The sequence below is a fragment of the Delphinus delphis genome, chromosome X, assembly GCF_949987515.2.
Source record: "Delphinus delphis chromosome X, mDelDel1.2, whole genome shotgun sequence".
Classification (NCBI taxonomy): Eukaryota; Metazoa; Chordata; class Mammalia; order Artiodactyla; family Delphinidae; genus Delphinus; species Delphinus delphis.
The window spans coordinates 114,768,023-114,787,144 of record NC_082704.1 but is presented as its reverse complement, the minus strand read 5'-3'; the positions used below and the strand labels follow the sequence as shown (position 1 = coordinate 114,787,144).

Genomic DNA, 19,122 nt, shown 5'->3' with positions numbered 1-19,122 from the left:
ATCCCAGCTCCCCTTGTTATCTGCTGAGTCCTCTTTTGCAAAAATGTTGAAGTCCAAATTCTCCCTCTGCTCAATCCTGCTTCTCCCGACCTCCTTTAGAGGCTGTTCCCGTGAACCCAGTTTAAGACACCATCAACTCTCTTGCCTCACCCCTCCCTCTCTGCATGCAATGCATCCTCTGCTCCATCTCTGTGGCGACCTGGATTCCAGTCCTGCGTCTGCACCAGCTGATGGAGCCGAGGCTCATCATTTGACATTTACTCTTCTGTAACAGAAGGCATTCTAGATGAGAGAGTCTTAAACTTTCACATACCTACAAATCACACCGGTCTCGCTAAAATGCACGTGTGGATTTTCTGAGATCCTGCATTTCTAATAGCAGCTCCGAGGTGATACTGATGCCCCTGGCCTATAGACCACACTCTAGGATTAAGAGTCGAGAAATTCTCTTAGATTTGTTGTAGCTGTACTAGTTTGACAGGTAGCAGCACAGAATTCTGGATCAAAAATTCTGCAGTAACAGGGAATTGGTTTCAAACCCCGGCTCTGCCCCCTCCCAGCTATGTGGCCTTGACCCGGGTATTCAGTCCAAGCCTCAGTTGCCTCATTCACAAAATGGGAGGAAATGGTGCCAACTCTTGCATACTGGTGGAGACTGAATGATATAATACAGGCAGAACACTTGGCACAGTGCCTGGCACATGGCCCTCAAAAATCATCAGCTTTGGGCTTTCCTGGTGGCGCAGTGGTTGAGAGTCCGCCTGCCGATGCAGGGGACACCGGTTCGTGCCCTGGTCTGGGAAGATCCCACATGCTGCGGAGCAGCTGGGCCCATGGGCCGCTGAGCCTGCACGTCCGGAGCCTGTGCTCTGCAACGGGAGAAGCCACAACAGTGAGAGGCCCGCGTACCGCAAAAAAAAAAAAAAAAAAAAAATCATCAGCTTCATACTGTAACCACACATCAGCATTCCAGTCCAGAACGTGCAGATGGCTATCATGGATCAGTTCCTTGAGCCGCAGCCAGACATTCAGATGGGCACTGCTGGTAGCACCATCTCTGAACTCGAAGTGGTACAGAGCTGCAGAGACGAATCCAGAACAAAACTGACTGTTTGGGTGCAGAGAGGTGAAGAGGGGCTCTATCCAACAGAAGAGCAAAAGCTAGGAAGGGAGATAGCACTGCTTTCTGGAATTTTCCATGTCATGTCACAGGTAAAGAAAGGCACATAAGTCTTAGCTCCTGGTCGTTCTGTGTTCTGTGGGTCACATGACCTAGGAAGTGGGGAATGGACTCCTCGCAGAAGCAGAAGAGAACCCATCATATAAAATAGATAATCAACGAGGACCTACTGTATAGCACAGGGAACTCTACTCAATATTCTGTAATAACCTATATGGGAAAAGAACCTGAAAAAAATAGATATATACGTATGTATAACTGAATCACTTTGCTGTACACCTGAAACTAACACAACATTGTTCATCAACTATACTCTAATATAAAAAAATTAAATTAAAAAAAAAGAAGTGAACTCATCACGTTATTCGTCTTTTCTGCCCTTTGTGCTTTGTAGCCCCTCCCGCAATATACCCTTAAGACTCATGCTGGATTTAATCCTAGCAATTGTATGTATGATCAAAAAACCAATAGCCCCCAGACACAGCATTAAATAGGACTCCATGGCCTTAACATCTTTTCTTTGATTCAGAGCAAAGGAGCTCTATCAACAGGAAGCACCGTTGTTTTCTCTCAGTAGGGATGGCGGAGAGCAGCAGCTGTTGTATGAGCCAGCATACGGACAAAGGGACAAAGGGACACACCCTGGAGCTGTGTGAGACAGACAGGCAAACAGCGAATGTCTTTCATTCCATTTCAGCCAAGATCAAGTGCAGATGGGCTGGAGAGGCAAGGCCACACTCAAGGCAGCAAAGTTGGGGGTTGGGGGGTGGCATTCGGGGACGGGGTGGGTAGGAAGCTGCCTAGCAAAACTGCTATGCCTCTGAGTCCTTGGTAGTCCCTAACCTGAGCAAACACACTGTCAGAGGAAGGGCAAAGGTAAGGCAGGCCTGAGTGAAATAATTCTGTTTTTAACTGGTGAAAGGAGATTGACATAGAGGAGGGCACATTTTGCAAAAGACCTACAACACCTCTGGAAACACAAAGAAAGGGGAAAAGGGAACATGAAATTTACCTGAGCCAGTTATAACAGTCCTGCTTGCTTTTTAACAAGTTCAGTTGCTGCTAATGTTTCAGTCATCTACTAAGAGCAATGTGTTCACTGTTCTAAATGAATGAAGTTTTCCTATACTCACAACTCATTCATTCATTCATTCAACTTCATTTCTAGCTTCCTCTACTGTTACATGTGGCCAAAGGATGGGGTCCTCACCGATGGAACACAAGCGGAAGGGATACACCCCAAGCCTGGCCCATACAACCTTCTCTCCCACAGTCCTTACTCTCTTCTTCATTTGACTGCAGAACAGAGAAGATCTGAAGAATCTTCTGGAAGACTGAGCCACAAGACAGGAGACTGAGTCATTAACTGATTGAATGGAGTAGAGTTCAAATGCTCAACTGATTCCACGGCCCCATTATATGCATGAGAAATAGACATTTATTGTGCTAAGCCATTTCAATTTTAGTGCTGTATGCTGGGTAAGACCACTAAATCGAATGGGTTATTTGGGAAATTCTGTTTTCATACGGTTGGAATGTTAGATGGCAGGTGAGACTTGAGAGGCAGCAGACAACTGAGGGGCAGGGGTGGGCAAACTATGGCTTGTGGGTCAGTTCTGACCTGCTACTTGTTTTTGTATAACCTGTGAACTCATAATGGTTTTTGTATTTTTAAATGGTTGGAAAACGTGAAAAGAAGAATATTTTGTAACATGAAAATGATATGAAATTCAAATTTCAGTGTCAATAACTTAAGTTTCATTGGAATACATCCAGCTCATTCATTTATATATCGTCTACGGCTGCTTTGGCACTACGATGGCAAATGGCAGAGGATGAATAGTTGTGACAGAGACCATATGGCCCACAAAACCTAAAATATTCACTATCTGCGTTTTTACAGAAAAAGTTTGCCAACCTCTGCTTTAGAGTCTGGACTCGATCATGTGTGATAGACCACATTATTGTTCCCATTCTTCACTTCTCCTTGAATCCATACTCTTGTCACATGACTTTGAATTTCACACCCCTGGGTGGAGTATGTTTTTCTGCTTCAATGATGCTGGGCTTGGGCCATGTGACTTGCTTCAGTCTATGGAACATGAGTGATAGTGCACTTGTTCCAAACCTTGGCAATAATAGAAATTACATGTTTTTGCTTTTCCTTCTTGTATTTCTGTCATTGTCACTAGAAGGACACATCCCTCATAGCATAAGAATAAAAGGAATGTGGAGCAGAGCCACTGGAACTGAACTTCAGACACAGAATCTGAACCAGAGCCATTCCAGCCAATTCTCAGACCTATTAGAGGGTGAACAAATGTTGATTGTTGTATGCCAGTGAGCTCTGGAATTGTTTGTTAAGCGGTAGAAGCCGATTGATATATCATGTAGCTGCTGAGGAGAGAAAACGCTAGGTGCAAGCCAAGGCACACCTCCTCATGACCAAACGTTAAAGAACATTAGCAAGTCAAGGCTGCTGAGACCTGATGCTAAAGGCATTTTATTAGTCATATGGAAGCCCGGTTCGAAAGCACAAGCACAGTGAATTCAGGCAGAAAACATTTGACTCTTTCTCCTTTTCCTGAGATCTGAATGAGGCCTCTGACATTCCTTCCCTAAAGTTAAGTGGTCCTATATTTGCACAGAAATTGTCTTTTTCTTCCTTTTACTGCAACTAATATTTGTTTTGGTGTACCACTGCTACGTCTTCAATGGCTCTCGAATAGGGATATGTCCCTTCCCACAGTCTGACCTGTCATAGTTTTGGAGTTTGAGAATCTCTAATTCATCTATCCCAGGAAATTCTCAAATATGAATCATCCTCTGAACTGTCTAAGAAAGGAGATGAGGTAAAACACTAAAAGTGTCCCTTCCGGGTTTCTTGGCTAATAATCTATGTGGGTTGTCTTGGTGACTGGAGAAGAGATGGAGAACAGAGCAGAGACTAGAGAAGATATTGTCATATTGGGACCTATAAAACCTTTGTGAACATCTGCTTCTCGGAAATTAACTCAGGAAATGGCATCATTCACTGACTTGGTTTTCTGGGTATCATAAGGTTAATGAAATCCCCTCAAGATTCTACAAACTGGGATTATTTCTTTTTTCCTCTTATCCCAGAGTCTTAGGGGTCATGGCTAGGAGAAGAAGCATCCTGGGCATGGTAATATTAAAATTTTAAATTTGATATGTGCTTATTTATTTGTTATATCAAAATTTCCCAGTTCTTTTCAGTTGCCACCTGCCCTCTCACACCAAAATTAAGCAAATAAGACAGGCAGACACATAAAAGCACAATCATACTCAAAATAACTAAATCACAATCTCTGGGGGATGACACACAGGCATCAGTATCTTTTGAAACTCCTGCGTGATTCCAGCGTGCAGATCAGTTTGAGAACCAGTGTTCTGAGCCTGTTCTTGGTAAAGCAGTATTCTCCTCATCATAGGGGCACAAAGAGACTATCACGCCATTGTAAGAGCTGGGGACATTTAGTCCAGATCAAGACATGTATCAGCTAAGATATTTTCAGTTTCAAAGTAACAGAAATCCTGATTCACACCAATTCACATAAGGCCATTTGCAGTGTCACACACATGGAAAGTTCAATGGCATGGCAGGATTCTTTCTGTCTCTCCATGCTGCCACTCATGGTGTCATCGCTGTCTACGAGAGCATTCCAGAAGCATCTGGGGCTATACGCTTTCCTTTCAGGTTCAGTCCTAGAGAGAAAGCTTTCTTTCCTTCAACGACTGGACAGTGTCCTGCCTTTGCTTTGACTGGATCAACTTAGGTGTGTGCCACCCTCATCCACATAGTAACCAATCACTAGCTGTCTTAGCTCAGGCTGCTATAACAAAATACTACAGACTGGGTGGCTTCAGCAACAGAGATTTATCTCTCACAGTTCTGGAGGCTGGGAAGCCCAAGATCAAGGTGCCAACAGGTTCAGTGTTTGGTGAGAGTCCATTTCCTGGGTTGTAGATGACTGCCTTCTCGCTGTGTGCTCACAGGGCCTTTCTCTGGTGTATGCATGTGGAGACAGAGGGCTCTTATACCTCCTCCTCTACTTATAAGGCCACTTCATGATGGCATGAGGGCATCACCCTCATGACCTCCTATAAACCTAATTACCTCCCAAAGGCCCACCTCCAAATACCATCACACTGGGGGTCAGGACTTCAATATATGAATTTGGGGGGCACACAAACATTCTGATCATAACACTAGCTAACTGGCCAGGAAGGTCTTTACAGATTGGCTTAGAGCTAGGTTACAACTCATCCCTGAACCAATCACTGGGACAAATGTTTGGTTTAGGCCAATTAGGCCTCACCATTAGAGCTGGCACAGAGAATAATTCCATTCAGAAATCCCAGCTGCTCCATAGTAGGATACGACTGGGTCCTGTTAAGAAGGGAAAAGTATGGAATAGCTGCTGGTTAGGCAAAAAGCAAATATCCACTGAAGAGCAGAGGCAAAGCAGAAGATGCTTGAGGTGCTTCACTGGTTCCCCTGTGGCAGCAGAACAGCACTGGATTTCTCCTGAGAAGAGGAGGCCCTTCCACACATTCTTTTCCAAGTTGTGAGCCATGCTGACAGATGATAAGCATCACCAAAGTCTGATCATTCCCGATGTTTTGGATTTCTTCTGTCTTCTTAACCATTCTAGGAAGAGGGGAGCAACATAGCTATTTGCCACCCAGGCGGCCAGAATGTACCAAGGAGTCAGGAACTCCTCATTCATGGGCCCAAGAGAGCTGACGGCTTCCTTATGATAAAAGCAATGGTGATTCTCTACCCCATTGGGAAGATGTCAAGCCACCCTCTGAATATCCTCAGCGATCCCTCAGCCTCCGTAGAAGAGGGAAGCTACTCTCCTTGTTTCATTCGAGTAGCCCTCTGAAGAGTAGGAAATTGAAAACCACTAGAGATGAGCCTCTTGGGTGAGGTAGTTCCCCAGTCAAGATGGAAACGCTCTTTGGATTTATCAAGTAAGTCATTAACTTCTATAAACCTTTTAGTGTGGATCATAGAAGATCAATCTTATGTCTTCTAAGAGAGTTAAAAAAGAGCAGGACTACTGGACAAGTTCTCAACTTGAGCTGCACATAGGAATGTCCAGGAGATTAATTAAATCAGAAACTCTGAGGGCGAGACTCTGGTATCAATCTTTTCAAGCTTTAACGGAGATTCCACTGTACAGGTTAGATGGAGACCTGGTCTTGGTGAGGGCTTTTGGGATGCCTTGGATGGATGAAGCACCTGGAAGGCTTTGGAAGCTGGACAGTAAAGTAGGTGGGGTGGGATTGGGATAGAACCACAAGGAAAGACAGTGGTGGAAAAGGAGTTTGGGTACCAGAAACGATCTGTACCAAAAGAATACATATCTCTATCTTCACACTCCAGCCTTGGTGTATTCATAGTCTGTTTCTGATGAAATGATGTGTCGAATTCCCTGGTATGCTCTTCTCAAACTTTAATGTTCTAACATCCCTGGGGACATGGAAAAATTCAGATTCTAATTCGGTAGGTCAAGAATCAGTCCTGAGATTTCTGCATTTCTAACGATCGCTGAGGTGCCGTTGCTGCGGTTTTGCAGATGAAATTTGAGTAGCAGTTATGCAGTATATTACAGGAGGGAACCATTTTGCCTGCTTTAGGGTACCAGCGCTCTTTCCCCCTATAAACTTATAAATCAAAAAAGATATTGAAATTTGACACATTTCCTGCTTATTAAAGATTGAACATGACCAGATAACACATCTCCCTTGTAGGGGAGGAAAAAAATCCTTCCTCTACCTCTCTTAGGTTCTCAGCTACGTCTCCATAACAAAATAAAGATTAAACAAGAGACAAGCATACAAATTTATTTAATGTATTTTTTACATGACTTGGGAGCCTTAAAAAAGGAAATGAAGACCTGAAGAAAGAGTTACACTTGAGTGTTTCTATATTAGCCTTGGTGATGAGTGGAAAGTCATGGGAAAATATGACAGGACAAAACGGTATGAGCTAAGGGTAGTCAACTCTGGGAAACTTAGCAAGGCCTGTTGGTTCAGATTCCTCTCGGTGTCCCTCCATCTGCGGACATCAGGATGCTCCTTTCCTCCAAGTATCGGGAGGGTACTTCTCACAAGAAGATCTTATGATCTGTTTCACGGGAAAGTCAGAGAGTCCTTCCAGCACCTGCCATTTCTCCAATTCCTTCAGTTTAAAATATTCCGTATGTTAAGGTGCCATATTTTGAGGTACTGTGTCCTGAACCCCATTACTTCTTGTCCCACTGTCTGGCCAGACGTGTCCACCTACAATAAAATCTCAGGGTTCCATTTGCACCATCTAAGCCATGCTTCACTGTTAACCTGGCTTTTCTGATTTAATCCTGTGGAGTTCCTGAGGGTTCATATGTACTGAAACTGAAGCTCTGAAGTTGACAAAGAATAGCCAGGGACACAGTAAAAGAAAGAAATGCTTTCAGAAGGCTGTCCCATGTCCCCTTGGAACCAATGATGCATGTAACAAAAAGAAATGGGGTGTGGGTGGGATAGATTGAAGTCAAGGACCTTAAGGGCTCCAATGAAAGGAAAATACATGGTAGAAAGTTGAATTACTCAAAAAGCTAACAGCAGCATTTCTCATTTGCCTAGCAAAACGGACATTCTGAATTAAACATTAACATCAAATTGAGCCAGTGCTGGTGATGTAATGCTCAAATAAATGAGTTTTACAAAAATCGTATTCTTTAGAATGCCAGCTTCCTACCGCAATAGGCATTTTAGTCCAACTTGTCCTCTCTCTGGATCAAAAGGAACATTCAAATTTTTAAGGTAATGCAACAGAAGCTTCAGATTTCTCCAAGGGCCATTTATAACAATAAGCATAGGCTAGCAATGCCTTCTTATCCAGGAGACCATAATCTGAATTTGAATTGAAATTCAATAAAGTAGCATTTGGAATGCAAACAGGAAAGTAATTAAGGTAACAAAAAAGGATGTAAAAGTATATGATTCTCTGAATGCATCCTAAAATCTCTTTGGTTTGAAGAGCCCCTCTAGCTGGAGCCTGTGCAGAATAAGTTGTGCTAATACAGAAGCAAAAAAGCAACAAGATTTTAAAAAAAATTTCAGTTCTTTAATGTTCTTTCAAATTAGCATGCTGATAATGCAGAAATCTTTGCAATGAAATGGAAGGATAAAAGCAGTGCACGCATACTGATTCCAGAGAAACTTCTCCGGGATGAATTAGCTCTCTTAGTCAATAAGCATGGATTGTGACGACACCATAAGATAGTTAGCTGTGGGGTAGCTGATAACAGAATTTGGCCTTGCGATCTTTAAACGCATAAAGAAGAGGCGGTGTACTGTATTACTGTTCACAGCTATTCATTCTCTTGCCTCCTTCTCAGAGGACCTTTCTGCCCCACTGATTCTAGACTTGGCTACATAACTTATGTTTGGCCAATGAAATAGGAGGTCATGTGATGTAGATCAAGTTCAAACAAAAGCTTTGAGTATGGCTGTGTGGTCTGGCTTAGCCTTTTGCACATCCTCTTGGCCAGAAACGGGCAGACCGCCTCAAGAGCTCCTAGAGCCTGCACGTTAGAATGAGGAAGACAAGGGAAGCAAAGCAGAGCCAATCAGAGCTGAGCAAAGCCACAGTCCATGCAACTGACCCACAGCTAAGGTGTCACTGCCGACACGCTACGTGTGTGAGAAATAAATGTTTATGACTGTAAGCCATTAAGTTCTGGGGGACTGTTTGTCACTGCAAGCAAAAGTGACTAATACAGAAACGACAAACTGCCACAGCATTCTCTCCCTCCCGTCTCTCTGTCTCTCTCTGTCTCTGTCTCTCTCCCCCTCTCTTTTTGTCTCTCTCTCTACACACACCACACACACACACATAATGCATATGTATGGGAGTGCATGTATGGTGTGTATGTGTGTCTGTGTGTTTTAATTTTCTTGGTTTTACTGCTTTGTTCACATGCAATTTTAAACTATGTTTTCTTGTTATCTTTGTTTCAAAGAAATAAACATTTAGGAGGAGAATACTGGTTAAGGTCATGGATCTGCAACGATCGTGCCTATGCTTGAAAACTGGCTTTAGAAAATAGGGATAATAACAGTTTTGACATCAAAGGACTTTTGTGCACACAAAACAAGCTTAGTCACTGAAGTCCTTGCAAGAATTCCTGGCTCCGAGAGGCACTCAACACTGGAGACCCATTCATATATTATGTTTGTACATACTACATAACATTGTGATAAAAACAACGTAAGTTGAAACTGGAAGTCTGTAAGAAGAGTTTTCCTTTTTATAAAGGTTGGACACCTCTCCAGCTAAAAAATGAAACTCTTGAATTTGTCCTCCAGCCGCTGACTGAATATAGCTTGTGGGCGATGGTGATTTTAGGGACTGAAGGATGACAGGCAGCGCTGCAGAGAGTGTTAGAATTGTTCATGTGTGGATGTGGATGTGTGTGTGTGTGTGTGTGCGTGTGCGTGTAAGAGAGATCATTTTATTTTATTTTTTAAAAAAGTTTCTATTGAAATAGAGTGGATTTATAATGCTGTATTAGTTTCAGATGTACAGCAAAGTGATTCAGTTATACATACAAAATATAAATACATGTATTTTTTTCTACATTCTCTTCCATTATGGGTTATTACAAGATACTGAGTATAGTCCTCTGTGTTATACAGTAGGTCCTTGTTGATTATGTATTTTATATGTACTAGTGTGTATCTGTTAATCCCAAATTCCTAATTTATCTCTCTCCCCCTTCCCCTTTGGTAACCATAAGTTTGTTTTCTATGTCTGTGAGTCTATTTCTGCTTTGTAAATAAGTTCACTTGAATCATTTTTTTTTTAAGATTCCACATATAAGCGATATCATATGATACTTGTCTTTCTCTGTCTGACTTACTATGATAATCTCTAGGTCCATCCATGTTGCTGCAAATGGCATTATTTCATTCTTTTTATGGCTGAGTAATATTGCGTTGTATATATGTACCACATCTTTTTTATCCATTCATCTATCGATGGACACTTAGGTTGCTTCCATGTCTTGCCTATTATAAATAGTGCTGCTACGAACATAGGAGTGCGTATATCTTTTCAAATTATGGTTTTCTCTGGATATATGCCCAGGTGTGGGATTGCTGGGTCACGTGGTCATTTTAGATTTATCTTCATTCCATAAAAAGAGCAGGCGTACACACTATTAAAAAGGACTGGTGGGGGCTTCCGTGGTGGTGCAGTGGTTGAGAGTCCGCCTGCCGATGCAGGGGACATGGGTTCGTGCCCCGGTCCGGGAAGATCCCACATGCCGCGGAGCGGCTGGGCTCGTGAGCCATGGCCGCTGAGCCTGCGCGTCCGGAGCCTGTGCTCCGCAACGGGAGAGGCCACAACAGCGAGAGGCCCGCGTACAGCAAAAAAAAAAAAAAAAAAAGTACTGGTGGAGGAATAGGAGATAGCAGGGGGCGGCCTGCTTTGGTCAAAGACCAAGAGTATCTGCCTCTGTCTTCTCCCTCCTTCCCCATTTTCCTCTCCCACTCTCAGGGACTCCTCATATGAAGTTTGCTTTTCAGACAATTTTTCAAATCAGTGTTCATACTTACAGATTTTACCCAAGATTCTCCCTTTGGACTCACACAGAGATGGATAAAAATGCCAATCCAGCCTTTTACACACTTTCTTTAAACCTTCTGTACATTTGTAATAAGAGATTCTTGGGTGGAGAAATATATTCTCCTAATTTTGAAAGTTCTGGAGTCAGAGAACGGGCAGCCTTTCCTTAGGTTTTTTTTGTTTCCATCAGGACGTAGTCGCTCTTGAAGCTACTCAGAGAAAGAATGTCAGGAGAAACATTACTGAGGAAAATTATCCTGTCTAGTGTCCCTGGAAAGTATTTACTGAGAGGAGCTTCTTAAATAGAAAAATCTGATGGCCTAACTCATGTGTGGAGCTAGTTAGCAGAGCACAAGTGATGTAGGAGCACGATGTATGAAAGTGACAGGGGTGATAACTGCAGGTCAAATGTCATGCGAAGACAGCATGAAGACATTATGAGAGCGGCAGGGTAGGATGAACGCCTGGAAAAATCATTTCACTGTGCCCTGGAGAATCATGCAAACTGTTGACATGGATGGAACTTCCAGGATATGGGCTAAAGTTTAAACACACTGTTACTTACAAGTGCAAAGAAAATATAGCTTTATTTTTCTCTTATTAATATTTGTTTAAAAGTATTTATGCCTATGTCATATATATGTCATATATATATAATTTTACATAGATGCATGAAGGTGAATACGTACATGCTCTTTGGAGACCAGGGGTCAGCACACTTTTTCTATAGAGAGCCAGAGACTAAATGTTTCCAGCTTATGGATCCCGTGGTCTCTGTTGCAACTACTTAACTGTGCCCTTGTAGGCGAGAGCAGCCACAGACAATACATAAATGAATGAGCAGGGCTGTGTTTCAATAAAACTTTGTTTACAAAAACAGATGGTGGACTGGATTTGCCCTGCAGGTGGTAGTTTGTCAACCCCATTTTAGATCTTTTTTTCCTTTTCTTTCACTGTTTACCTCTCTCTCTCTCTTCCCCACACACGTGCCAATCACCTCGAATTTCACCCTGTACATACAACCCATGTGAATTAGCATGCATGTCCTTCCATATTTTCCTTCATAAAATAGCTTTATATTTTCTTCCTATAACTCATTAGGTCCTTGATCCACAGGGAAGTAGGGAGATTAAAAACTTAAGTTGTCAATTAATGATTTCTTTATTAATTAGGGTAAAAAAATCCTAGCTGCTGTAACAAACTCCCTAATCTTAGCAGCCTAACCCAATAAAATGTTTAGTTCTCGTTCATACAAAGTACAGTCAGTTGTGTATGACTAGCGGGCACCCTTCCATGGGGGGATCTCAGAGATCCAGTTTCTCTCCATCTTGTGGCTTTGTTATCCCTCATGTCCTAAAGGTCCTAAACTCTGCTGGATCTTCTGCACATCACTGATAGAAGAGATAATGCAGAGGATCACACAGGAGATTTTTAGGGGCAGGGCTTAGAAACAGAATGCATCTCTGTCCACATTCAATTGGTCGGAACTTAGTCATGTGGCTCCTTGTGACTGCAAGGGATTCTGGGAAATATAATCACGCTGTGTGCCCAGAGACACATCCCCCAGCCCTTAATATACATAGTTTGGCAGACTTCTTTCCCTTCTAGTTTGAGAAATAATTTGAGTGCTGGAACTCACTCTTTGAGTGCTGACATGTAACTCCTTCATGTCTTACTCATTCTTAGACTCAGTTCAAATGTCATCTCCTCTCTGTACCCTCCCAACATACCCTATGCAGAATTGATAGTGTCATTAATTCCTTGTAGTATTAATAGTTTCTTCATTTTTAGTCCTAAAGATCTTTATATATGTCCCTGTATTTTTGACCTGGTCACAATATTCTCATCATTTGGTTCAACCTGTAAGTTCAGATCCATGCTATCCTTGAGGTCAAGGTTAGTGATTTTGTTAAAATAATTTTGTTGGCCCTAGTCCTAACATACTGCCTCATACAAAGCTTGGACTTGGGAGCCAACTCTTCTGGTTGAACTTCTGACTGTCCTTATGAAAGTTGCTTATACTCTTTGTTCCTTAGTTTCCTAAACTATAAAATGGAGATAATATCATAGAGTTGTAAGGATCAAATCAGATGATATTTATAAAGTTCTTAGGCATGGAGTATAGTAAGCACTATATAAGTGCTTAATAAAAATAAATACTTGCGCTGGACAGGGTGTGGAGAAAAGGGAATCTTCCTACACTGTTGGTGGGAATGTAATTGGTGCAGCCACTGTGGAAAAGAGGATGGAGCTTCCTCAAAAAACTAAAAATAGAGTTGCCATACGATCCAGCAATCCCACTCCTGGGCATATATCCAGACAAAACTATAATTCAAAAAGATACATGCACCCCTATGTTCACAGCATTACTATTCACAATAGCCAAGACATGGAAACAACCTAAATGTCCATCGACAAATGAATGGATAAAGAAGATGTGGCACATATATACAATGGAATACTACAAAAAGAATAAAAGCCACAAAAAGAATAAAATAATGCCATTTGCCACAACATGGATGGACCTGGAGATTATCACACTAAGTCAAGTCAGACATAGAAAGACAAATATCATATGATGTTGCTTACGTGCGTAATTTAAAACATGATACAAATGAACTTATCTATGAAACAGAAACAGACTCACAGACACAGAGAAAAGACTTGTGGTTGCCAATGGGCAGGGAGGGTGGGGGAGGGACAGGTTGGGAGTTTGGGGTTAGCAGATGCAAACTAGTATATAGAGAATGGATAAACAATGAGTTCCTACTGTAGAGCACAGGGAACTATATTCAATATATTCAATACCATGTGATAAACCATAATGGAAAAGAATATGAAAAAGAATGTATGTAAATGTATAACTGAATCACTTTGCTGTAAAGCAGTTATTAACACAACATTGTAAATCAACTATACTTCAATAAAATAAGTTAACAATAAATAAATAAATATTTGTAATAAATGTATTCTACCTGGTCAGCTGAAGCCAATCAGGATTCTTCCCTTTCTAGTAGTAATCATGTCATGATGTGGATCTGACCTCGAGAGAAGGCTTTCCCATCAGCATTGCCCCAAATTATGGTCACTGCTGAATTGTTTCCTGAAGATCTAGGGCTACATATGGTGCCATATATGCCACCATATCCTTGTGAAGCTTTTCTAAAAGGCAAATAGCATGTGAATTAAATGTCCTCTTGGCTCTAAGAAGAACAAATACGTACAGTAAAAACGAGTCCTGCATAGATAAGCTGATATGGTCATACTGGTTGGCATAAGAACTAGTTCAGATGTTTAGATGTATAAGAGTGAGTAAAATTTGCTGTGTGTGTGGAAGATAAGTTGTAAGTGTGTGCCCATTGAGGACATGGGACTGGCTGGTCAGATAGTATAAACACTAACGCAAAGGCCAAGGCAAGAGGAGGACTTGCTAGCAGGATAGTGCCAGCAGGAAGGCAGAACAAACAGCTCAGAAACAAAACAGTAGGAATTCCCTGGTGGTGCAGTGGTTAAGAATCCGCCTGCCGATACGGGGGACACGGGTTCGATCCCTGGTCTGGGAAGATCCCACATGCCACGGAGCAACTAAGCCCTTGTGCCACAACTGCTGAGCCTGCGCTCTAGAGCCCGTGAGACACAACTACTGAAGCTCGCATGCCTAGAGCCCGTGCTCCACAACAAGAGAAGCCACCGCAATGAGATGCTCGCGCGCCACAACGAAGAGTAGCCCCCGCTCGCCACCGCAACTAGAGAAAGCCCGCATGCAGCAACAGAGACCCAACGCAGCCAGAAAACCGAAAAAACCAAAACAACAGTGCCTGGCATAAAAATGGGACTCGCTAATGCAAGACCTCTTTCCTACATTACTTCATTACCTACCTCCTCCAACTAAACCCCTCACCCCTAGTCAATTGAACGTGGCCTGCCCTTGGGTTTACTCTCAACAACCAGATAACTCATGGTCATATGACTTCAACTGCAGGCGTATTTATCCCCCATTACACTGAGATGTCAGGTTTATGTGGTGAGTTTGACATAAGCTCACCCCAACACCAAAATTCATGTTACTCTTCTAGAAATCTTTCATTAAGATGTAATAGATGACCAATATTCTGATTTACTTACAAAAACATGAACTGCAGCCTTACTTACAGCTGCAGAACAAAGGAAACACTTTAACAATGGAGAAAGGGTTAACTAAGTTATGAAGCATGCATATTCTGGGACATTATGCAGCCATTTACATTCCTGTATTTAAAGTCCATAAAGACAAAGAAATATATGATTACAATATACATTAGGTTTTTCTTTTTTTTAATAATTATAGTAGAGATTTATTTAAATTAATACATTTACAGCCCAGATAGTTCTACATTGTACATTTTAGGTTTAACCAGCTTCATAAAAATACTTTAGGATAGCCGTATCCAGATTTAGACTACATGATTATTTCTTTGCCCATTCTTCTCTCTCTTTTCTTTCCTGAATAACCTCTTTCAGATGTGGTTCAAGGTAGAATTTATCCTCCTCATATTTTGTCCACTGCTCTTTAGGCAAGATCTGCTGCCTCATGGTCAGGTCCAGTGCTCTCTTAATGCGAAACACCCTGTCATCATAAAGGTTCTCAGGAAGCCTTCTTATGGCTTCTTTTACATCGTCATTCTCACATATTGTATCATCTCGCATTAAGCCCAGTTTATCGAACCCGGCAGCACTGTAATACCATTTTCGAATACCCTCCAGCCACTTGCTTGACGCTGCAACGGCAGGCCTACTCACCGTTTTAACCTGAGACAGAAGCGTTGCCTGCTGGGTAAGTCTCATACATTAGGTTTTGTTATAAGATCACAGAATGACTTGCACAACATAATTCTGATTTTATTAAAACTTATATATATATATGCACTGACACAAAGGTGAAAACTAAAAGGAAAAGTATCAAAAAATTAATATTAACCATATCCAGCTATTGGATTTATGGGCCACTTGCATTGTATTCTTCTTTTTTTTTTATGGATTCCAGATGCTCTTTCCTAAGCAATATTGCCTTTACAAGCAGAACAAATACACTGTAATTAAAACAATTTTAATTTTTATTGACAATTCATGTGAGAAACTGTTAGGTTAGCAAGTAGTGCTTTGGGACAACATTTCACAGGGAGAGTTCCAGGGTACAGTTGCAAAAGCTGCAGAGCTGATCAGATCTACAGCAGCCATGGCCAACCCACAGCTAATGACTTGTGAGCAAGAAAAAACGTTGCTTCCTATAAGTTACTGTAAATGAGGGTTGTTTGTTATTGCAAGAAAGCTAAGTCAGAAGATAATGTTTGAAAGTTTCATGACCCTGTTAGTTGTTCTCTTTACTATGAATCTTCTCCTAATAAAATTCATATAAGGCTAGATTGGAACACTTTGGGGTTTGTTTTCCTTTCTAATTTTTCACATGAGTAAGCTGAGGCTCACGCATGTAAAATAACTACCCTAAAGGCACAGTGATTTAATTACAAAACCAGGATTGGAGTTTTCTTTGTCTAGAGTCTCTTCACTATTTTTCTAGTGGATGGGGCAACTGAGAGATTATTGGGGAGATCTTGTACGCTGGTGCCCCAAGTACCATCCACCTAGGTCCAGTTTTTTGTTTTTTTTTTAACCATAGTGTTACTGAACAGTTCAATTTCTGTCCTCTCTGTTGTAGATTACAGACCTGGAATCAGAAGCATGTAATAAAAGCTGGGCAGAATCTATATATGAAAAAATTTAGGAACTTATTAAAAGTCACTAAAGGACACCAAATAATTGTTTATGGTTAGAAAATCAAAACAATGTAGATATACCACTTCTCTTCAAAGTGGTGTATAGAATCAATGGAAGTTCAATGAAAATCACAACAGATTCTAATTCAAAAATTTATATGGAAGAGAAAGGAGTCTCTTTCTCCTTTCTGTATGTACATTCATGAAGAAAAATAGGGTGAGCTTATTTACTATGGGAGATATTACTATATAATAAAGTGAAAGGGTATGGTAATTAGGACAGTGAAGAATTCATACAGGGATAGAAAAAAATAGACCAATGATACAGGAGTGCCCAGAAACAGATACAAGGAGAGCATTTCAGATCAGTGGAGAATGGATGGGCTTCTCAATAAACAGTGGTCTGACTAATTAATTAATTAATCTATAAAGGAAAAAAATGGATCCTAATTACAGATCACCCACACAATTAGTTCCAGGTAGTTTAAAAACTTAAGTGAGGAAAGCAAAACTTTAAAATTTCTAGAAGAAAAATAGGAGACTATCTTTATGAGCTTTGGGTGGAAAGGAGTTTTATAAACTACATATAAAAGTATAAGCTATTAATGAAACATGATAAATGTGATAACATTAAAAAAATAAAGAACTTTTGGGCTTTCCTGGTGGCGCAGTAGATACGAATCCACCTGCCAATGCAGGGGACATGGGTTCGAGCCCTGGTCCAGGAAGATCCCACATGCCGCGGAGCAACTAAGCCCGTGTGCCACAACTACTGAGCCTGCGCTCTAGAGCCCGTGACTCACGACTACTGAGCACGCGTGCCACAACTACTGAAGCCCACGTGTCTAGAGCCCGTGCTCCACAACAAGAGAACCCACTGCAATCAGAAGCCCACACACCACAACAAAGAGCAGCCCCCACTCGCCGCAACTAGAGAAAGCCCACGTGCAGCGACGAAGACCCAACGCAGCCAAAAACTAAATAAATAATAAATAAATTTATTTAAAAAATTAAGAACTTTTGGTGATCAAAATATGCTATAAAGAAATTGAAAATATAAGCCACAAACTAGGAGGAAATATTTGCAACTTACATCATCAACAAAGAATTATTCTCCAAAATACATTAAGAAATTATAAAAATTCATTTAAAGATCCATATAAAGATATAAAAATCTGTATAAGTCCATATAAAGATAAACAAACTAAGGAAAAATGATCAAAGGACATTTACAGAAAGAGGAAACCTCAATGACCAATAAACTTAGAAAAACATGCTTGATCTCATTACACGCTGGGGAAATTTGAAGGAAAACTAGAATGAGATGTCTTTGCAGTCCACCAGTGCTATGGACTGAACTGTGTCTCCCCCAAAATGTATATGTTGATGTCACCCAATGTGACTGTATTTGGAGTAAGGAATTAATTAAGATTAAATGACGTCATTAGGGTGAGACCCTAATCCCATAGGATTAGTGTCCTTATAAGAAAAGACACAGAGAGAGCTCTCTCTCTCTCCCCTCCATCCCTCTCTGCCAAGTGAGGACAGAGTGAGAAGATGGCCATCTGCAGTCCAGGAAGAGAGCCCTCATTAGAACCCAACTATGCTGGTAACCTGACCTTGGACTTTCAGGCTCTAGAATTGTGAGAAAATAAGTTTTTGTTGCTTAAACCACCCAGGCTACGGTATTTTGTTACGGCAGCCCAAGCTTACTAAGACAATCAGATAGGCAAAACATTTTAAAGCCCGACAATACCAAGTGGTATGCATATGAGTGAGGGGAAATCTTATAGATTCCTAGTGGAATTATAAATAAGTACTTTGAAAAAATTTGGCACTATTCATTAATTTTTAAAATAGTGTAACCTCCAACCCAGATATTCTACCTCCTGCTATTACCCTAGAGAATCTCTTCTATGTGCACATAGGAAACATAAACAAAAATGTTTTTAGCCACATTTTTATAACAGAAAAAAGCACAAACAAAACAAAAACCAAGAACAGCAACAACACTAAAAGTAATATAAATGCCTGTTTTAGGAGAAAGGTTAAGAACATTCTGGAATAATAATAAAATGGAACACTCCACAGTAGAGAAAATTAACAACCTAGTACTAAATTCATCAACATGGGTTAACCACAGAAACATAACACTGAATAAAAAAGCAAATGGTAGAGGAATACCACTTATAAGAATTTTAGAAAACAGTTTAAACTCTTTGCATTTTAAGAATGCATGTGTATGTCCACATGTGCCACAGAAATCTTAAAGAGAGTCAGTATAATAATACAAATGCTAAATGTGGATAATCACTACCCTGGAGGAATAAGAGAGGAGTCAAGAAAGGACAAACGGAGGGCTTCAAATTTTGGATATGTTACATTTCTTAGCTGGTGATCGGTACACGGGAGCTTATTTTATTAATATTTTATAGGATACACATACTCATTTGTATTCACCAGATATTTTAGAATAAATGACAAAATTAAAGTTATTGAGAAGTGTATTCTGGAAATTAATGTGATTTTCTTAATTAATGGGTACA

General features: G+C 40.9%; 1 pseudogene; it reads right to left on the bottom strand.

Annotated features, from left to right (window-relative positions):
• Positions 1 to 15,254: 15,254 nt before the first annotated feature.
• Positions 15,255 to 15,548, bottom strand: LOC132418266 (cytochrome b-c1 complex subunit 7 pseudogene; annotated as a pseudogene).
• Between the last annotated feature and the right edge of the window lie 3,574 nt (positions 15,549 to 19,122).